Source organism: Lutra lutra, chromosome 7 (genome assembly GCF_902655055.1).
Source record: "Lutra lutra chromosome 7, mLutLut1.2, whole genome shotgun sequence".
Taxonomy (NCBI): Eukaryota; Metazoa; Chordata; class Mammalia; order Carnivora; family Mustelidae; genus Lutra; species Lutra lutra.
The window spans coordinates 28,106,622-28,128,766 of NC_062284.1; the positions used below are offsets into that span (position 1 = coordinate 28,106,622).

The 22,145-nt window shown below is 41.7% G+C and overlaps 1 protein-coding gene and 1 long non-coding RNA gene across 10 annotated transcripts in view; one reads left to right on the forward strand and one right to left on the reverse strand.

The window, feature by feature from the left end:
• Positions 1-14,547, reverse strand: part of LOC125104696 (uncharacterized) — a 66,575-nt gene extending 52,028 nt beyond the window's left edge. For all 5 annotated transcript variants that reach the window (XR_007128696.1, XR_007128698.1, XR_007128697.1 and 2 more), the window contains exons 1-2: positions 14,383-14,547; positions 10,723-10,784 (exon numbers count right to left, since the gene is read on the reverse strand). This is a non-coding gene — a long non-coding RNA (uncharacterized LOC125104696). The remainder of the gene's footprint in view (positions 1-10,722; positions 10,785-14,382) is intronic.
• The window catches only part of TMEM266 (transmembrane protein 266), a 111,551-nt gene continuing 103,509 nt past the window's right edge, over positions 14,104-22,145 (forward strand). For 2 of the 5 annotated variants that reach the window (XM_047737452.1, XM_047737453.1), the window contains exon 1: positions 14,104-14,248. The gene's annotated coding sequence lies outside the window, so the exon portion shown is untranslated. The remainder of the gene's footprint in view (positions 14,249-22,145) is intronic. The other 3 variants (XM_047737451.1, XM_047737455.1, XM_047737454.1) reach the window with 2 other exon arrangements.

The window sequence follows — 22,145 nt, forward strand, 5'->3', positions numbered from 1 at the left end:
CTCTGGCAAATAAATAAATAAAATCTTTAAAAAAAAAAAAAGAGTACTGGTTGCCTAGGTGGCTCAGTTGGTTAAGCATCTCACTCTTGAATTCATCTCCAGTCATCATCTCTGGGTTGTAGAATTGAGCTCTATGAGGGGCTCATGCTCAGCACAGAGTCTGATAATCCCTCTGCCTTCTCCCTCCACTCACATGCTCTCCCTCTCTCTCCCTCCCTGAAAAATGAAAAAAAAAAAAAAAGAGAGAGAGAGAGAGTACTGAAAGGAGGAGGAGAATGCCCTTTAAAGCAGGGAGTTTGGATGGGTGAATGGATGGCAAGGAATTATATTTCTTTTTTTTTAATTAAAAAAAATATAAAATATATAAGAATATATTTTTTTATGAAAAAGAAATATAATTAAAAGTTATTTGGGGGGACACCTGAGTGGCTCAGTCAGTTTGCCTTCAGCTCAGGTCATGATCCCGGGGTCCTGGGGTAGAGCCCCTCGTGGGACAACCGCTCAGCAGGAAGTCTGCTTCTCCCTCTCCCTCTGACTTGCCCCCCTGCTCCCCTGCTCGTGTTCTCACTTGTGGTCTCTCAAATGAATAAAAAATCTCTTTTTAAAAGTTTCTTTGTATGGCACCTGGTGATGTAGTTGGTTCAACATTCGACTCTTGATCTTGGCTCATGATCTCAGGATCCTGAGATAGGGCCTAGCACCTCAGGCTCCATAGCCCGTGAGGAGTCTTTCCCCTCTACCTCAGCTCCCTCGCATCTCTCTCTTTCTCTCAAATAAATAATCTTTTTTTAAAAGGTTATTTTTTATATTATGTGTCTACTAAGAAAAAATATTATGGATACAGAATTAATAAGCACTGTCATTTCAATAAGGTGATAACAGTCATGAGAAAGGAGGAAAAGTGGTATACACTATGACCTATCTTCACCTTTAATAGTTCATTTTCCCCAAAGAGCTTTACCTTACATGGCACTGAGAAGGTCAAGGCAGTGGCTCACAACACCTAAATTACATAAAAGTAGCATATATGAGTAATAGTTTTTATATCAAGCCAATTTTTGGAATGTACAATCAATCCCAAAGACATTTATGGTCTTTCTGTAGTCAAAGAAATAATGAACATAAAAGGTTAAATAGTATAATTTTGCAACTGCAAAACATCAGAAATTTATCTACCTTAAATTCAACCATGCTAGTTCTTTATTTTTCTAGTTCATTTCTAGTCTATTAGATAAATGAAAAATCAAATTTTCTTCTTTTACATAAAAAATAATCCTAGAATCATCAAAATTTGTAACTAGAAAGAAATTCAGAGAACTTCTAGATGGAGTAAGTTCAATTCTCTCTAAATAAGGGACATTCACCTAATTGCCTTATTCAAAGTTACAGAATAAATTAATGATGGAACTCTAAAATCCAACATGCTTTTCTCACTGCAAAATGATTTCTCAAACTCATGGAGGCACAGTTGGTGTATATATATGTGAGTCACTGAGACACTGGGGTTGAACCTGTGCTCTCTGAATCAGAGTAAATCCTCATTCCTCCACTTATTAGCTGTATGATCTTAAACAAGTTACTTAATCCCTTTGTGTCTCAGTTCTTTTTCTATAAATGAGGTAACTCTACCTTCCCATTAGGGTTGTTCATACAAAATTAATACATATAAAGCACACAGAATGGTATCTGAGACATAACATTTAATAAATGTCAGCAACTACTAGGATTCCACAGACATGTGCTTGCTAACTTTTAAAATAGCCCAATTTTACTAGAATTTGAATATTGGATCATTTTCATGTTTTAAAAAATGTATGTATGTGTATATAGATATAGATATATTCAATACTATTGCATTTCAGCACATGAATTATGTAGCCAAAAGTACAGTTTCCTCATGAAGGAAGAAGTAAAATTCTAAATAGTAAGCTTACAGTAAAGCTCACTTAATTTAAATACCATTCACTTTGTGAACATTTTAGCCCAGTGGTATATTCAGAATATGACACAGAGAGGGGTAGCATTTTTAATGCCCCTTCCCCCATGTGACAAAACTTCAAGTAATGATCATGAAATGAAACAAATAATAATAGCCAGGATAGAAGGTTGTGAAAATTCTTTTTTCTCTTTAGATTTTATTTATTTTTTGAGAGCAAGAGTGAATGAGCAAGCTCGAGCGGGAGGAGGGGCGGAGGGAGGGAACGTCAGGGGGATTCCACGCTGAATGTGGTGACCAACTCTGGGCTTGATCTCACAACTCTGAGGTCATGACATAAGCCAAAATCAAGAGTTAGACGCTTAGCCAACTAAGCCACCCAGGCGCCACCAGATTGTGAAAATTCTTTTATTCAACTCCATCTATATGCCAATATAAAATAAATATTAACCAAAAAAAAAAAAAGAGTAGTGGAATTAACGTTTTTGAAGAAAGGAAAAACTTAAACCTACATATTGGTCTATTGAAGTGGTAAATAAAAACAATACACCTCCTATTCTCTTGATTTGTTCTTCAATTTTGAAGCAAATATTTACAAAAGAATAAATTTCAACGTTAAAAATATTTGATTCAGTTCTTTAAAAGAACTAAAATTTGTACTTACGGGGGAGGAGTCAAGATGGCGGAGAAGTAGCAGGCTGAGACTACTTCAGGTAGCGGGAGATCAGCTAGACAGCTTATCTAAAGATTACAAACACCTACAAATCCAACGGGAGATCGAAGAGAAGAAGAACAACAACTCTAGAAACAAAAAATCAACCACTTTCTGAAAGGTAGGACTGGCAGAGAAGTGAATCCAAAGCGACGGGAAGATAGACCGCGGTGGGAGGGGCCGGCTCCCGGCAAGCGGCGGAGCAACAGAGGACAAAATCAGGACCTTTAGAAGTCTGTTCCGCTGAGGGACATCGCTCCAGAGGCTTAACCAGGGTGAAGCCCGCACGGGGTCAGCGTGGCCTCAGGTACCGCAGGGTCACAGAAGGATCGGGGTGTCTGAGTGTCGCAGAGCTCACAGGTATTAGAACGGGGAAGCCGGCTACAGAGAGAGAGCCGAGGAGTGACTCTCAGCTCGGGGGTTACCTTGAACCGGTCGCAGGCTCGGTCAGCTCGGAGCGCGGCCGGAGGCCAGGGTGGCGGGAGTCATTGGGCGCTGTTCTCTGGGGGCGCACTGAGGAGTGGGGCCCCGGGCTCTTGGCTCCTCCGGGCCGGACACTGGGAGGCCGCCATCTTCATTCCCGCCCTCCGGAACTCTACAGAAAGCGCTCAGGGAACAAAAGCTCCCGAAAGCAAACCCGGATTACTCAGCCCGGCCCCGGGTAAGGGCGGTGCAACTCCGCCTGGGGCAAAGACGCTTGAGAATCACTACAACAGGCCCCTGCCCCAGAAGATCAGCAAGAAACCCAGCCAGGACCAAGTTCACCTAACAAGGAGTGTAGCTTCAATACCAAGGAGAGCAACGGAATTCCAGAGGAGGAGAAAGCAAAGCACTGAACTCATGGCTTTCTCCCCATGATTCTTTAGCATTGCAGTTAATTTAATTTTTTTTTCTTTTTCAATTTTTTTTCTTCTTCTAAATTTTTTTAACTTTTACCCTTTTCTTTTTTAACATTTTTTAATTAGTTTATCTAATATATATATATTTTTTTCCTTTTAATACTTTTTCTTTATTGGTTTTCTTTTTTTAATTTTTTTTTCTTTCTTTCTGAATCTCTTTTTATCCCCTTTCTCCCCCCTCACGATTTGGGATCTCTTCTGATTTGGCTAAAGCATATTTTCCTGGGGTTGTTGCCACCCTTTTAGCATTTTATTTGCTCCTTCATATACTCTTATCTGGACAAAATGACAAGGCGGAAAAATTCACCACAAAAAAAAATAACAAGAGGCAGTACCAAAGGCTAGGGACCTAATCAATACAGACATTGGTAATATGTCAGATCCAGAGTTCAGAATGACGATTCTCAAGGTTCTAGCCGGGCTTGAAAAAGGCATGGAAGATATTAGAGAAACCCTCTTGGGAGATATAAAAGCCCTTTCTGGAGAAATAAAAGAACTAAAATCTAACCAAGTTGAAATCAAAAAAGCTATTAATGAGGTGTAATAAAAAATGGAGGCTCTCACTGCTAGGATAAATGAGGCAGAAGAAAGAATTAGCAATATAGAAGACCAAATGACAGAGAATAAAGAAGCTGAGCAAAAGAGGGACAAACAGCTACTGGACCACGAGGGGAGAATTCGAGAGATAAGTGACACCATAAGACGAAACAACATTAGAATAATTGGGATTCCAGAAGAAGAGGAAACAGAGAGGGGAGCAGAAGGTATATTGGAGAGAATTATTGGAGAGAATTTCCCCAATATGGCAAAGGGAACAAGCATCAAAATCCAGGAGGTTCAGAGAACCCCCCTCAAAATCAATAAGAATAGGTCCACACCCCGTCACCTAATAGTAAAATTTACAAGTCTTAGTGACAAAGAAAGATCCTGAAAGCAGCCCGGGAAAAGAAGTCTGTAACGTACAATGGTAAAAATATTAGATTGGCAGCAGACTTATCCACAGAGACCTGGCAGGCCAGAAAGAGCTGGCATGATATATTCAGAGTACTAAACGAGAAAAACATGCAGCCAAGAATACTATATCCAGCTAGGCTATCATTGAAAATAGAAGGAGAGATTAAAAGCTTCCAGGACAAACAAAAACTGAAAGAATTTGCAAATACCAAACCAGCTCTACAGGAAATATTGAAAGGGGTCCTCTAAGCAAAGAGAGACCCTAAAAGAAGTAGATCAGAAAGAAACAGAGACAATATACAACAACAGTCACCTTACAGGCAATACAATGGCACTAAATTCATATCTCTCAATACTTACCCTGAATGTTAATGGGCTAAATGCCCCAATCAAAAGACACAGGGTATCAGAATGGATAAAAAAACAAAACCCATCTATATGTTGCCTACAAGAAACTCATCTTAAACCTGAAGACACCTCCAGATTTAAATTGAGGGGGTGGAAAAGAATTTACCATGCTAATGGACATCAGAAGAAAGCAGGAGTGGCAATCCTTATATCAGATCAATTAGATTTTAAGCCAAAGACTATAATAAGAGATGAGGAAGGACACTATATCATACTCAAAGGAACTGTCCAAAAGAAGATCTAACAATTTTAAATATCTATGCCCCTAACGTGGGAGCAGCCAATTATATAAACCAATTAATAACAAAATCAAAGAAACAGATCGACAATAATACAATAATAGTAGGGGACTTTAACACTCCCCTCACTGCAATGGACAGATCATCCAAGCAAAAGATCAACAAGGAAATAAAGGCCTTAAATGACACACTGGACCAGATGGACATCACAGATATATTCAGAACTTTTCATCCCAAAGCAACAGAATACACATTCTTCTCTAGTGCACATGGAACATTCTCCAGAATAGATCACATTCTTGGTCCTAAATCAGGTCTCAACCGGTATCAAAAGATTGGGATCATTCCCTGCATATTTTCAGACCACAATGCTCTGAAGCTAGAACTCAATCACAAGAGGAAATTTGGAAAGAACCCAAATACAGGAGACTAAACAGCATCCTTCTAAAGAATGAATGGATCAACCAGGAAATTAAAGAAGAATTGAAAAAATTTATGGAAACAAATGATAATGAAAACACAATGGTTCAGAATCTGTGGGACACAACAAAGGCAGTCCTGAGAGGAAAATATATAGCAGTACAAGCCTTTCTCAAGAAACAAGAAAGGTCTCAGGTACACAACCTAACCCTACACCTAAAGGAGCTGGAGAAAGAACAAGAAAGAAACCCTAAACCCAGCAGGAGAAGAGAAATCATAAAGATCAGAGCAGAAATCAATGAAATAGAAACCAAAAAAACAATAGAACAAATCAACGAAACGAGGAGCTGGTTCTTTGAAAGAATTAATAAGGTTGATAAACCCCTGGCCAGACTTATCAAAAAGAAAAGAGAGAGGACCCAAATAAATAAAATCATGAATGAAAGAGGAGAGATCACAACGAACACCAAAGAAATATAGACAATTATAAGAACATACTATGAGCAACTCTACGCCAACAAATTTGACAATCTGGAAGAAATGGATGCATTCCTAGAGACATATAAACTACCACAACTGAACCAGGAAGAAATAGCCTCAACAGACCCATAACCAGTAAGGAGATTGAAATAGTCATCAAAAATCTCCAAACAAACAAAAGCACAGGGCCAGATGGCTTCCCAGGGGAATTCTACCAAAAATTTAAAGAAGAACTAATTCCTATTCTCCTGAAACTGTTCCAAAAAACAGATATGGAAGGAAAACTTCCAAACTCATTTTATGAGGCCAGCATCACCTTGATCCCCAAACCAGACAAGGATCCTATCAAAAAAGAGAACTACAGACCAATATCCTTGATGAACACAGATGCGAAAACTCTCACTAAAATACTAGCCAATAGGATTCAACAGTACATTAAAAGGATTATTCACCACGACCAAGTGGGATTTATTCCAGGGCTGCAAGGCTGGTTCAACATCCGCAAATCAATCAATGTGATACAACACATTAATAAAAGAAAGAACAAGAACCATATGATACTCTCCATAGATGCTGAAAAAGCATTTGACAAAGTACAGCATCCCTTCTGATCAAAACTCTTCAAAGTGTAGGGATAGACGGCACATACCTCAGTATTATCAAAGCCATCTATGAAAAACCCACGGCAAATATCATTCTCAATGGAGAAAAACTGAAAGCTTTTCAGCTATGGTCAGGAACACGGCAGGGATGTCCGTTATCACCACTGCTATTCAACATAGTACTAGAAGTCCTAGCCTCAGCAATCAGACAACAAAAGGAAATTAAAGGCATCCAAATTGGCAAAGAAGAAGTCAAACTATCACTCTTTGCAGATGATATGATACTATATGTGGAAAACCCAAAAGACTCCACTCCAAAACTGCTAGAACTTGTACAGGAATTCAGTAAAGTGTCAGGATATAAAATCAATGCACAGAAATCAGTTGCATTTCTCTACACCAACAACAAGACAGAAGAAAGAGAAATTAAGGAGTCCATCCCATTTACAATTGCACCCAAAACTATAAGATACCTAGGAATAAACCTAACCAAAGAGACTAAGAATCTATACTCAGAAAATTATAAAGTACTCATGAAAGAAATTGAGGAAGACACAAAGAAATGGAAAAATGTTCCATGCTCCTGGATTGGAAGAATAAATATTGTGAAAATGTCTATGCTACCTAAAGCAATCTACACATTTAATGCAATTCCTATCAAAGTACCATCCATTTTTTTCAAGGAAATGGAACAAATAATCCTAAAATTTATATGGAACCAGAAAAGACCTCGAATAGCCAAAGCAATATTGAAAAAGAAAGCCAAAGTTGGTGGTATCACAATTCCGGACTTCAAGCTCTATTACAAAGCTGTCATCATCAAGACAGCATGGTACTGGCACAAAAACAGACACATAGATCAATGGAACAGAATAGAGAGCCCAGAAATAGACCCTCAACTCTATGGTCAACTCATCTTCGACAAAGCAGGAAAGAATGTCCAATGGAAAAAAGACAGCCTCTTCAATAAATGGTGTTGGGAAAATTGGACAGCCACATGCAGAAAAATGAAATTGGATCATTTCCTTACACCACACACGAAAATGGACTCAAAATGGATGAAGGATCTCAATGTGAGAAAGGAATCCATCAAAATCCTTGAGGAGAACACAGGCAGCAACCTCTTCGACCTCAGCCGCAGCAACATCTTCCTAGGAACATCGCCAAAGGCAAGGGAAGCAAGGGCAAAAATGAACTATTGGGATTTTATCAAGATCAAAAGCTTTTGCACAGCAAAGGAAACAGTGAACAAAACCAAAAGACAACTGACAGAATGGGAGAAGATATTTGCAAATGACATATCAGATAAAGGGCTAGTGTCCAAAATCTATAAAGAACTTAGCAAACTCAACACCCAAAGAACAAATAATCCAATCAAGAAATGGGCAGAGGACATGAACAGACATTTCTGCAAAGAAGACATCCAGATGGCCAACAGACACATGAAAAAGTGCTCCACATCACTCGGCATCAGGGAATTACAAATCAAAACCACAATGAGATATCACCTCACACCAGTCAGAATGGCTAAAATTAACAAGTCAGGAAATGACAGATGCTGGCGAGGATGCAGAGAAAGGGGAACCCTCCTACACTGTTGGTGGGAATGCAAGCTGGTGCAACCACTCTGGAAAACAGCATGGAGGTTCCTCAAAATGTTGAAAATAGAACTACCCTATGACCCAGCAATTGCACTGCTGGTATTTACCCTAAAGATACAAACGTAGTGATCCGAAGGGGCACGTGCACCCGAATGTTTATAGCAGCAATGTCTACAGTAGCCAAACTATGGAAAGAACCTAGATGTCCATCTACAGACGAATGGATAAAGAAGATGTGGTATATATACACAATGGAATACTATGCAGCCATCAAAAGAAATGAAATCTTGCCATTTGCGACGACGTGGATGGAACTAGAGGGTATCATGCTTAGCGAAATAAGTCAATCGGAGAAAGACAACTATCATATGATCTCCCTGATATGAGGGAGAGGAGATGCAACATGGGGGGTTAAGGGGGTAGGAGAAGAGTAAATGAAACAAGATGGGATTGGGAGGGAGACAAACCATAAGTGACTCTTAATCTCACAAAACAAACTGAGGGTTGATGGGGGGAGGGCGGTTGGGAGGGGGGTGGGATTATGGACACTGGGGAGGGTATGTGCTATGGTGAGTGCTGTGAAGTGTGTAAAGCTGGCGATTCACAGACCTGTACCCCTGGGGATAAAAATATATTATATGTTTATAAAAAATAAAATTAAAATAAAATGTGTACTTACCAACCAGAAAAAATACACCTCAAAGTTTGCACTTTGTCTCACTCTTAAAATTTTCACAGAAATGAAAACTCTTAAAAGTTTTAAGGTCACATACAATAACAACACTGAAGTAATCAGGTTCTGTTTCTTCATCCTTACAAGCACAATGCTACCACTATTTATTAATAATAAAGAATTATTTAAGTGAGGGAAATGGACCAAAGGAGGACATGAACTATGCCCAAAGCTCTGAATTATCCTGAATTTTTACGAGTTTACTTAGGAAAATACCCATATTGATGAGCCTATGTTTATTAAGGCCAACTATATAATGGGGAGTTCTCTGAATTAACTTCCATGCAGAATATATTAAATGATAATTAAAATGTGCTAATTTAAGGTTACATATACATTATTAAAACTTAACAATAACTACAGAAATTGTTTAGAACTTAGATTTTTTTTTTTAATCACCAATGCTGCTTGGAATTTCTGATACATAAAAACTACCAGTAATATGGGGCACCTGGGTGGTTCCATTGTTGGGCATCTGCCTTCAGCTCAGGTCATGATCCCAGGGTCCTGGGATCCAGTCCCACATCAGGTTCTCTGCTCAGTGGGAAGCCTGCTTCTCCATCTCCCACTCCCCTGTTTATGTTCCCTCTTTTGCTATGTCTCTATCAAATAAATAAATAAAATCTTTTTTTTTTTTAAAAACTACCAGTAATAAAAAGCAGAGACTTTTCTAAGGACAATGTGAATTATTATTGTCTACACTCAATGATGTTCTTATTGTCCCATTCTTGGTTATTTCACTGCTCAGAGTGAAATCTGTCATTGAAGTACCATCTGTAAAGATGGGGTTGTTGCCTTAAGTATATTTAACCTACTTCAAGAAAAACTTTTTAACATGAATATTAACTGAGGACCTACTGAATACATGGTGGTATGCTTTGTGTTTCACCCACACAGACTGTATGCACATGAACTTGGCTAACTTAAAGTCAATCATATTTATTCATTAAAGCCATTTCAGCAGGATTTTTAAAAAGATTTTATTTATTCATTTTAGAGAGAGAGATTGAGCATGAGCTCCAGAGTGGGGAGAAATAGAGGGAGAGGGACCACCAAACTGCTAAGCCTGACACAGGACTTAATCCCACAACCCTGAGATCATGACCTGAGCTGAAATCAAGATTCAGCCACTCAACCGACTGAGCCATCCAGGTGCCCCTCAGCAGGATTTTTTTAAAAGCTGTTTTGTTAGCACTTATTGTATGTATATATGTAAATGTTTAAATAAGTATGACACAAAGTCATGCATATTCCATTTTTCAGGATTCTCACTAACTCAGATTGGCCTTCTCCCTGTGTGTTCTAGGTAAATAAGGTTGTATTCTAAATCAACACTTAGAAAAGTTTTTAAAATATTAACAGATACATAAACATTAACAATTTAAGATCTCTTGCTATTAAATTTCACAAATCATGTGGGTGTCAGATTCATATGTTCTATTTTTACAAGCAACAACCTCAAGAGAACAAATTTTAACTCTGATATCAATCTTTTTCAGACATTCACAAGATCCACATAATCTCGAATCTGCCCTCTCATAATCTTGTAGCTACACACATGCACAAATTTTCTGATTATGTGATTCTGGTACTCTTGAAAAGACAGTCTTTTTAACTTAAAGAAAATCTGGGATGCCTGGCTGGCTCAGTTGTTAGAGCATACGACTCTTGATCTTGGGATTATGAGTTCAAATCCCACATTGGGTGTAGAGTTCACTTAAAAAAAAATCTGACTTACCTCAAAAGATGTTTTGGGGTGGGATAGGATGCCAAGGACAGCCACGTTAGAAGCAGGTATTTCTGGCAAGAAAGTGACATAGAAGGCTTAAACCCAGTTAATTTCTTCCACTCCTGCTTTATTTTTTTTCTATTGCTGTGGAATAGCAATTTTCCTATTGCATGGAACTCCCTCACCCACAAAATTCCCTCTGGTTAGTCACCTGGTCTTCAGAAAGAGTACCTGCTCTGTTTATAACTCCAGTATTCCCTGACCTCTCCTATTGATAAGAATCCTGGGGCAGTTAAAAATAAAAAATCACATGCCACTCTCCTATAGATTCAATTTTAATTTGCTTGAGGTAAGGCTCCAGAATCTTGTTTTAAAAAAGAGTCCCCAAGTGATTCTTACAGGCAAGTTTAAGAACAAGCTAGATGCCTGCCAGAGCTCTTCACAGTTCCTCTAAACTGATCAACCTCAAGGGCTGGTCCTCCGCTGGGTGTCGGGGGTGTTTGAAAACAAGAGCAGGACCAGTTTGGAGAAAGCTGAATGCCACCCTATCTACCTCTGTTTTCAATACCCTAAATTTACCTAATTTAATTTTGAGTATGTGCTGTGAAGTAGAATACCACCAGGGGGCAGCATAGAGATGACAAATTATACACATTTGGGGATTTTTTTTTTTTTTTTTAAACTTCACCACATAAAATGATCACATGTACGTTTTAGGTGAACTCAGACTACCAAAAAAGGGGGTTGGGGCTTTACACTTAGAAGATACAGGTAAAAGATGTTCCACATAATTTCTACATATTTTTTTCTCTTACTGGCTGTCTTTACGGCAACCATTGTAGACAAAAAAAGTTCCCCTGAAGTAGCATTGCTCATGGAGCCAAAAATGGTATTGGACTACAAAGACCCCAGGTAAACCATAGTGATCTTCCAGTTCGTCTGTAGTTTCAACTAGCATTGGAACTGGGTGCTTTTCAATGGTGTTATCAACACTTTAGAGTTCTCTAAGTGGGGTAAAAGTGGATAACAGTGTGATCCAAATTTGTCAAGGCTTTTTTGTTTTTGTTTTTACACTTTTTTCAAAAGTAATATTTTATTTCTTTATTTGACAGAGAGAGAGAACTCAATTAGGCAGAGGAAGAAGCAGGCTCTCCGCAGAGCAGGGAGTCCCATGTGGGACTCGATCCCAAAGGGAGATGCTTAACTGACTGAGCCACCCAGGCACCCCGCTTTTTTCAAGTATAACTGAAATGCTGCCAACACTCGTCAGAAAACTATACTCCCCACACACACCCATGTCATCCATACTCCCAAATTTTCTTGACCCATCCAATCACTTTTTCCCTTCCAGTCCACATTTCTTCCTTCTGGAAATGTTAAAGAAAGATCCTCTGGCAACCCAGGTAGCTTCTACAAAGATCACTTCCAAGGGCTTTTCTCCCTCTGAAATTCCACCATTAGCATAAGGAAGCACTGAAATCGGAGGGATGACCTGAAGAAAGTTAACCTATCCCCAGCTTGTCAAATTAGATACGCATGCCCTACCTAAGATATTTCTCGGTCTCAGAAAAGCATGATCCAGGCTCTGGGGCAATTCCATGACTTAAGTTTGGAAGTTTTTCAATTCCACAACTTCCACCTTTTAGCTAGAAAAGCAGAAGGGGAGGAGGAGGCAAGAATGACAAACAGGGGCTCCAGGGTGGCTCAGTCCTTAAGCATCTGCCTTCCAGCTCAAGTCAGGACCCCAGGGCCCTGGGATCCAGTCCCCCATCCCTGGCTCTGCCAGGAGCCTGCTTCTCCTTCTCCCTGCTTGCTTTCCCTGCTATGCTCTCACTCTCTGTCAAATAAATAAAATCCTGAGGCACCTGGGTGGCTCAGTCCACTACGCAGCTGCCTTCAGCTCGGGTCATGATCCCAGGGTCCTGGGATAGAGCCTCACATCAGGCTCCTTGCTCAGTGGGGAGCCTGCTTCTCCCCAGCCTGCCATTCCCCCTGCTTGTGCCTGGTCGGTCTCTCTCTCTCTCTCTCCCTCGCTCTCTGTGTTAAATAAATAAGTAAAATCTTTTAAAAATTAAGTAAATACAAACAAATAAATAAAATCTTAGAAAAGAATGACAGAAACATTCCTGGGAGGCCAAATGGGCCTAAGCAAAAAACAAAATACCTTCAGAAGAGGTAGGAGAACTGGAAATCAAGTTTCTCTGCAGAGCCAGAGGCTACACTGGACTAAGTGTTCTAGAAAGGAGCGTTTCCAAACTTTTCAAATATCTTAACAAAAATGTCAGGACCTCACGGCTGTATTTTCAGCATGAACTGGTGGAGACTGAAAATAAAAGCTATGAGTTCAGAAACTGCCTTAGTGACCGTGTTCCACTACTCATGGCAGTACTTGCAGACATTAGAGTTGTACATATATATATGTGTGGGGACTCTTCTAATCTGCAGAGAATATTTGTGGGTACATCCAGAATCCTCACCTACTCCACTGACCCCACCTGCTAACCCAGAAACATAGTGCTATAACAGACACGTGCTATAACAGACACTCTCAGCGAGGCTGATATCATCGCCAAGGGGAGAAATCTTACTACTCGTATAAAGCACAACTACACATAACGTCCATAAACAGCTATACACTTTATCCCTGATATCTGAACCTCACGGCGGTGGGAGGGGAAGGAGGTGAAGGGACGGCGGTGATTCGTGACCAAAATGTCTGAAAAGCTCTCCTAAGAGGCCGATAACGGAAGGTGGGGCGAAGGTGGAGAAACACTGTCCTGCAGGGGTCCTGGGCTGAGACTATCAAATGAAGGTCCTGAGAGGCATTTTCCTCCCGAGACAGCACACGGAGGGTCAGTGGTCTCTGATTCTGTCAAGATCTGGGCCAGAGAGCGGTGTTTCCCTGCTATTCGCTGCCTCAAAGGATGCCCTGTGCCGACCTAAGGAAAAACTGGCAAAGAGCTCTGCAAACTGCAAAGCCCGGCACTAAAGCCGGAGGAGGCTTTGCTGGCAACTGTAGGAAACCCTAGGGGGGCCCTCTGGGCCTCCGCACTTGTTGCTTCCTCGGGACGCCCGTCCGCCTCCACCTCACACCTTCTCTTTGTAAAACCCTCCTCTCCACATGAGCACATGCGGGCCCTCTGACTGGGCCGCGCGACCCCCTCACCCACGCCGTGACGCGGGCGCGCTGTGTTGGAGCCCTGCTGGCGGCGCAGCCTCCGCCCCCTGCCCGGCTCCCGCCGCCGGTGAGACCAGCCCAAGCCGCGGTTTCCTAAACAGCCGCGCCGCCGCTCGCTAGCCGCCACAGCAAGCACTCGCGGGTGAACCGCGTTAGGCAAACGCGCAGGCGCCGACCGGCGAGCTGCTGGAGCGAGGCCGCGCACGCGCGCCCCCGAGCGCGGTGGGCGGAGGAGCCCAGGGAGCGGCAGAGCCGCGAGGGGGCGGGGGGAGGGGGGACCGGACAGGGGAGCCCCGGGAGCGCGAGCTGCAACCGGCGCCAATGCAGAGCCTAGCGAATCCCGAGCCCAGGCAGCAGGTATGTGTCTTCGAAGCCGGCCGTGGCCAGGGCTTCCCCGCCTCTATGTCGGGGTCCTGTGGCCAGGGCGGTGGTGGGGGCCGGTCAAGGTTTGCAGGGTGCGCGTCCGGGAGGGCTAGGATCTTACCACTGACCTTCATCCTGGCTCGCTGAAGGAAGCAAGAGGAGGGTGCGTGGGGAAATCCAGGGCTTCAGCTCCAGCCTGGGGAATCTGCTTCTTGTCACATGCTTCTTATTTATTTTTGCAAACTGCTCTGGTTGGGGTCCAGCTGCAGATGCTTTAGCTCCCATTCTTGCCTCCGTGTGCCATCTTGCATTTATTAATAAAACATGCAAGCTGGGGTGTGGAGGGGGGAGGTGGATTGCTGCTGGGGGGAATCCCATTGCAGTATGGGTTGAGTGGCGCCTATTTTCAGTGTTCAGGCATGGTACTGAGGTGGAAATTCCACCTTCTGGGCATTTGTGGCTTGCTTGGTCGTGAGCACTTACTAGTGGGCTTCCCTCATTTGTCTGGAGGCTCTACAGCTGCAGGTTGGGCTGTCAGGAAAGCATGGTGGTCTTTCAGTGTCAGGCCAGAATCCCCTTCAGGGGACAGGTGCATACAGTACCCTGCTTGCTAACTTGCCAAGGACGCTTAAACCCAGAACATCGTTTCCCGTGATTGCTGAGAGGAGGCCTTGAACAGAATCCTCCAGACTTGCATACTCAAACTCATTAAGGGTTTGCATCTGAAGATGACTAAAGCTTGCCACCTGTTGGAAGTCAGACCCCATGAAATCCTCCATAATCTAGCCCATCAATCCCTGTTTCAGTCACTAATACATAGCAATAGGCCCATCCTGGCTCTTCCTATCTTCTTTAATATTGCTTGTCATTTCTTTTAAAATTTAATCCATGATTTGATGTTCCATATGTTATAAATTACATTATTTGTATAACATCAACAAAATTTGTATAACATCGTATCGTAAAGACTGAATTTCTTTTCAGTGTCCAGGTTACCGACTTCCTAGCTTTTCACCTTGCTTCAAGCAGCAGTCCAAAAAGTGGAATATATGTAACTGATTACCTTTCTCTGCACCCCCCCACCATGCCATGGTAAGAAGACTAGTACAAGCTGGAAGCATAAAATGGAAATGCGTATCACAACACATTGGGGTATGGCGGCAGAACTAAGTGCTTGTAAACTATAGTCAGTGTGCCACATCTAATCATGAGGACACATTCTTGAATGCTCATATGTGCCAGGTACGGAGCTAAAGGGTACTTGTGCGTGATCTTGTTTAATCTTCACAACAAACTTATTATCTCCATGTTGAAGGTGAGGAAGGTGAGACTAAGAAAGGTCAGCTAACTTGCCCAAGGTCACACAGCCCAGGATCAAATAAGGATGCAAACTCAAGTGTATCTGATTGCTGGGGGTGGAGGGGCATTGGGAGGAAACTTTACCCCTGGTGCAGCCCCTGCATCTATATTTTAATTAAGATCAAGTTTCTGCATGAGCATACATGCTTGGATCTGATGTTCCATTTCACAGATTCCACATCCCTCTTTGTGGACTTTTAGAAATGGAATCGGCTGTTTTAGAATGGGTCTGTATGGAATTTTTTGAGGTGGCAGTGAGCCTATAAAAAATGGTGTCCTAGACACGCTTCCATTTAACTTTCTCAAACAAGCAGTTAAGCTCAAAAAAAGTTGTTTCCCTTCAGATTTAAATTCATAAAATGTATGTGCACCAGATAGAATGAATCACTCATGTTTTTCATTCTTGCATCCCACTCCAGTCTTCCTGCCACCCTGCACACTGGCTTCTGGTGTCAGTGCCAGTCATAAGAACAACGTTGTCTAACACACTCCTATGTGAGTGCCTTGATGGGGTGAAGGAATGCAGACCAGTCATGGCCCATAATCCATTCTCCATGATAGTAGCAATTATTCACTTGAAAATCTTAGAATCCGTGCATTCAACTATGGATGTCTACTTCATCTGGTTCTACAAGTGCATTATCATAATGCAAATATTGGATTTTGCTCCACATTCCAGTAGTTCTCATAAACTTAGAAATTGCTATAGTTGCATCTTCAATGGAAAATCCACTCAATGGGGCTACAGACTTTTGTATTCAGGACATGTATTTATAACGGTAGTGAGAAAGGTAAAGGTAGATATAAGGGATTACTTGAAATATCCCATGGAAATTAACAGCTTTGAATTATAAATTGATGGCTAATATTAAGTAGGAAATATAAGACTCTCTTATAAATTCTGTAAGCTCTATTTTTTTCCCTTGGGCAATACGACTGGTTTTAGAACACCATGCTCTTACTTTTTTCATTATACTTTGTTGTGTTGACAGTAAAGCAATTTGCATAGCCATTTTGCCTCATGGAAAACACTGGGTTTTAGAAGAGCATATTCCCCAGTGCTATAGAAATGCTGAGATGGAGCCTTTCCACCCTGAGGATTTCCAGTCTATGATCAGATAAACTCAAGAGGAGTCCTGATGTTACTGGTGAAGCAGCAGAAAGCAAAGAGAGGTATTGCTTGATTTCTGGACAGGATCTCAGTTGTCCTATGTAGACCATCACTATTTTCTTCAGTCAGAAATCTCTTAGTTAAAAAGCATCCAAGAAGTAGAAGTCTACTCTATTCCATTCAAGCAAAATTGTATTTAATGCAAAGCTGAGTATCCTTTTGGGTGCAATGGTCAATATGAGGCATGTAAAAATATTTCTGGGCTACATTTTTTTTTCTTGAATCATATATCTAAACTGGGAAAAGCCGTATGGTCAACTATGGATGCTGAAGCATTATTTTTTCCCCTCACCAAGTGTCTTTTGGGGTTTTTTGGAGGTGAGGAAAACAACTAAAATTTTTCCAGGCTATGGGTAGCATGCATTGCAACAAACGATTGTAATGCACATTTTAATGCATCCTTGAGTAAGACACTGGGAACTGGCTTATGTGTCTCTCTTTGACCGACCTCGTAAGCTACTTAGTTGTGAAATGTGTTTTTGTTATAGTATGCTTAACTTATTCTTTCAAAAGAGATGTGTTTTTTTTCAGTGTCAACAATCTTGAATCATAAAAGGAGTTCAGTCAGCTTACTTCAAGATACTTTATCTTCATGGGTCTCTTTTTCTTTCCTTAGTGGCAGCCATTGCAAGAGTTTTAATTTTATTAAGAAAATGGTTCACAATCCATGAGTTAATCCATCCCCTTTCCAAATGGGACCAGAGTTCACAGTTGCTGTCCAGGCACACTCCCATAGGACATTCATCTGTGAACCCTGTAACTCCCTTTGGCCTTATTTGCACCCAGTTTCCCCACAAAGAAGGTGTAAGGATTCCTAAAGTCAGGTCCCATGAGACAGGCCTTGCTTGGGTAAGTGAGGTAGAATAGTGGCTACTTGATACTGATCTAGGAGGATCAGGGAATCACTTCTCCTGCAGCAACATTAGCCTATATTGTGATTTCTACTTGTAAAGATAATATGTACCCATTGTAAAATGCTTAAGCATTACATAAATATAGAAGGTAGGAGGTCCATGGCTAGAATCTTTAGTCATCTTAATAGCAATAGTCAGTAAATAGTTTGCTGTGAAGTCTATATTTTTTTAAGTTTTAATATCTTTTTTAAGATTTTATTTATTTATTTGTCAGAGAGAGAGAGAAAGAGAGAGAGAGAGAGCACAGGCAGAGTGACAGGCAGAGGCAGAGGGAGAAGCAGGATCCCTGCTGAGCAAGGAGCCTAATGTGGGACTCAATCCCAAGACATTGGGATCATGACCCGAGCCAAAGGCAGCCGCTCAACCAACTGAGCCACCTAGGTGACCCTGAAGTCTATATTTTTTAATGTGGATACTGAAATGTTACTGTTTGCCAATAATACTATGCATGGATGTATATGGTTTGCAGGGTTTTTTTTCTTTTTCTTCCATAGAGTTAATCATCTTGCTCCCTTAGAGGCCCGTGAATGGCATACATTTTATTCAGCCACAGTGGGAACTAGATGAGAGGAGCCCTATAACCAGGGGAAGAGGCAAGGGACTAATGTGTGGTGGGTAGGAACTAGGCATGATCCATGTCCCGTGATAGGTGTTTTTACATTCTGTATCTCATTTAACCCTTTGCAATTACCCTTCATGTTTAACTATGTATAGATGAGGAGAGACAGAGTCCAAGGTCCATGAGATTTAAGGCGCCAAACTAAGATTCAAGCCCAGATCACTGTGGCTCAGATTCAGGGCTTTTTCTTGCAGAATGAAGAGCGCACTGCCTCTTCCACACAGAGGAAGGCCTTTGCCCTTCCACACTGACCTCCTAGCTGTTCCCCTGCCTCAGAGCCTTCACACTAGTGGTTTTCTCTCCTGGAATGCTCATCCCACAGACAACTGCTTTGTTTGCTCCCTTAAACCTCCTTTTGGCTTTGCTCAAAGTCTGACTACTCCTTTATAAAACTAAGCACTCTCCCAAAAGCATTCTTTGCCTTCCTCTCTGCTTTGTTTTCATTCATAGTCCCTCTCCTAGTTTACCCTATAAGTTGGTTATTTTATTTACTGTCCATCTCCCCAGAGAATGAATGCTCCAGAGCACAGGGATTTTGTCTCTTTTGTTCACTTCAGTCCAGAACCTTGATGTTGTGGAAAAGAACTGACAAGCCACTGTGGCAATCTTGAATCTTTTTAGCCTCCTACCCTCCTTGTTTTTGTTAACCCTTACACTTCCCCATAGTGAGCAGTGAAACTCTAAAATGCAAAGACTCTATGTGCATGTTTGGGGGAATAACAGGGGAAGTAGAGAGGAATCAGGAGGGAATCTTGTCTTAGATGAGTGTCAGGAAGAGAGAAACCTCCTCCCTGGTAGACAAAGGAGGATAGAAAGAAAGTCACCTGAGGGCTGAGGTGTGGCACAAGGCAGCTAAAAGTACATGGTGGGGAGGGGGGGATGGGAATGGCCAGGAACGAAGAGGAGACCTGTTCAGGTTCCCCTCTATTTGGCATACATACTTTTGTTGAAGACATCCAAAGGAGAAGATACCAGATTCCACCAACTTTCCTAGTGGCCTACGTTACTAGAAAGGAAAAAGAATCTATGGACATTCACACAGGTAGGTTAATCACTGCACTACCAGCATCAAACTGTTGCACTTTTTAAAGATTAAATACCTGTTGGTATCTTTCCTGTTTAAGCCAGAGTGTGAGAGTTCATTGCCAAAGCACTTAGCTCACGAGTCTGAGTTTTGGCAGGAAGCATGTTCCAGCAGCATCACAGCCTGAGATTCTTTTGGCCCAAGCAGTCCCAGACTCCTGGTTACCTCTCATATCTTTTGTTTGCAGGAGTTCTTGGGCCCAAGCAAAATGATGGGTATGGGGGGAAGAATTCTAAAAGACTTAGAACACTTTAGAGTTGAGTACACTGGGGTGCTGGACAGAGTTCATGGTTATAGGATAATGTCAGTGAAACTGCTCCTCAGCCACAGGAAGCCCTCCTTCTCCTCCTCCTCACCTTCTCCTCAGTGGCTTTAATTGCTGCCCTAGGCAGTCTGAATTAACCGCTTGTAGAGAATTCCCCTTCCAAAAAAATGTAGCCTCCCTAAAACTGCTTTTGATTTGTCATGAAAAGTACTCAGTAGCTAGAGCAGGGGCTGATAACTCAAGTTCCCACAGCTCATTAAAGCAAAGAATTTTAATAAGTATTCTGCCCTTTGCAGCCCAGGTTTTGGGAAGTCCAGGCTGCAATCAGGCAGCTGTTCTTGGGATTTCTGTCTAAAACCATAACACACACATTGCTTTTGGCTGCTCTCTCTTGGCTCAGAACAGGTCTGAAATGAATTCTTTCATCTGTGATTTCCTCATGGTCTCCTACCTTAGTTTCCAAACTGCCATCAGGCCCTGCCAATACAGTATATAAGGTCAAGAGGTCAAGTAACTTTCTCCATAACAATGCCCCTCAGACAGTTAAATCTTTGCATTGTACCTCAATTTGATGCAGTGTTTTTAATGAACAATTTCAGTGACACTTGCTAATTCTCCTTTAACCATGCCTGCTGAAATGTGTTAGTCTTGCCCTTCCAAACAGAGGTGAAATATGTATAGTCCCTCAAGTAAAGAAAGTGTTCCACTGTTTGGGGGCATAGTCTCAAAAGAAAAAATTTCTTTCCTGGTGCTCTCTCTGCTGTCAGTCCTCCCATAATGTCCTACAAGGAACCACTGTCCCTACCCCTCTACTGAAACGGAACTCTTAAAGGTCACCCGTGATTGCCTAATCACAGATCCAATGGCTGTTTCTCAGATTTCGTTCCTGACAGCTCAGCAACATCTGAGCCTATCGACTTCTTCTACTCCTTGAAATGCTCTGTTGGCAGCGCCCTCCCAAAGGTGTCTGGTCTATTCCTCTGCTTTCATCATTCCTATCCTATCGAGAGGCGGTCTGGAGAAGTGGTTAAAAGTGTGGACTCTGGGCTTTATGGGTTTGAATCCTGGCTCTAATACTTGCTAACTGTGTGACTTGAGTTATTTAACCCCCCTGAGCCTCAGTTTCTTCATCTGTAAAATGGGAGGAAGAGTAGCTAAGTCATAGGGCTGTCAGGAAGAAATTAAATGAATGTGCCTTGTAAAGAGTAAGCACTTAGTAAATGCGGTCTTTCATCACTATAACTTCCTGTTTGGATACCTTCAGAGGCTCCCTTGTTCTCTGCAGGATAAAACCTTAACTTTAACTCTTAACTAGCTTACTTACTGCCCACAGCCTTTCCTAGTGTGTGCCCACCTCCAAGCCCTTATCCATGCAGTCTGCACTTGAGGACCACCTTCACCCCTTCCAGCTCTGCCCCTCCTTCCCTGGCCAGAGGAGGGAGAGCACTGAGGGCTGCGCTGACCTGCTTCAAGGCCCTGAGCACAGGCCATGTGTAATGGAAGCCATCCTCTCTTAGGCACTGAGCCTCTCTCTCTCAGGCAAATTATAAATTACTTAAGGACACCAGCTGTGATTTATACTTTTTCAAAATATCCTTCTCAGCACTTAGCGTTATATACATACTAGGAATTTAACTTCTATCTTCTAACTGCCAAAACATGATAGTTTTTCTTGGTCCTTCCAGAATTATTTTTCCTCCTAAACTGAAACTTGTATTGATCAGTCCTAAAGCCTATGTAAGCTTTATATGGGAAAATTGAGTCAACACTACAGGGAGAGTTAACCACATCAGAACCTTTTGGAATGAGGAGGGATATATATATATATAAAATAATGGGAGCATAGGGAGTAACTTAATTCTTTTTAAAAGGAGTTTGACATATTCCCGACCTGTGAAGCTGTCAGGATTTTCTACAGTGTTTGGGACTTCTTCCTGTCTTGATGCCATCCCTTCCAAGCAAAATGAGTGCCCGTTGCATTACTACCCTCCACCCCAGCTGCGATCATAAAAAATGCCTCCAAACATTGCCAAATGTCCCATTTGAGACCCATTTGAGACCCACTGCTCTATAGGACCAATCCAGAAAACTCAGTATGTTCCCATTTCATACAATATCAGAATTTGGACACTGTGGATCAAATGAAGATGACAATTATAATAGACATGAAAAATCAATTTGGGTTTGAAATTACTAACATAGAGAAAATTTAACATCTACTGATCTTTGGTACATAACCCCATTGTACATTGGAAATGTGGTTAAGTAGAAAATGCATTGAATACATCTAGCCTACCCCTGGACATCATTGTTTACTGCAGCCTACCTTAAACATGCTTAAAATACTGACCTTAGCCTACAGTTGGGTAAGATTGTCTAATGCAAAACCAATTTTATAAGGCAGTGTGGACTATCTCATGTAATTTATTGAATACTGTAGGTGAACAAAGTACTGGTTGAATGGGTACCGAATGGTTGT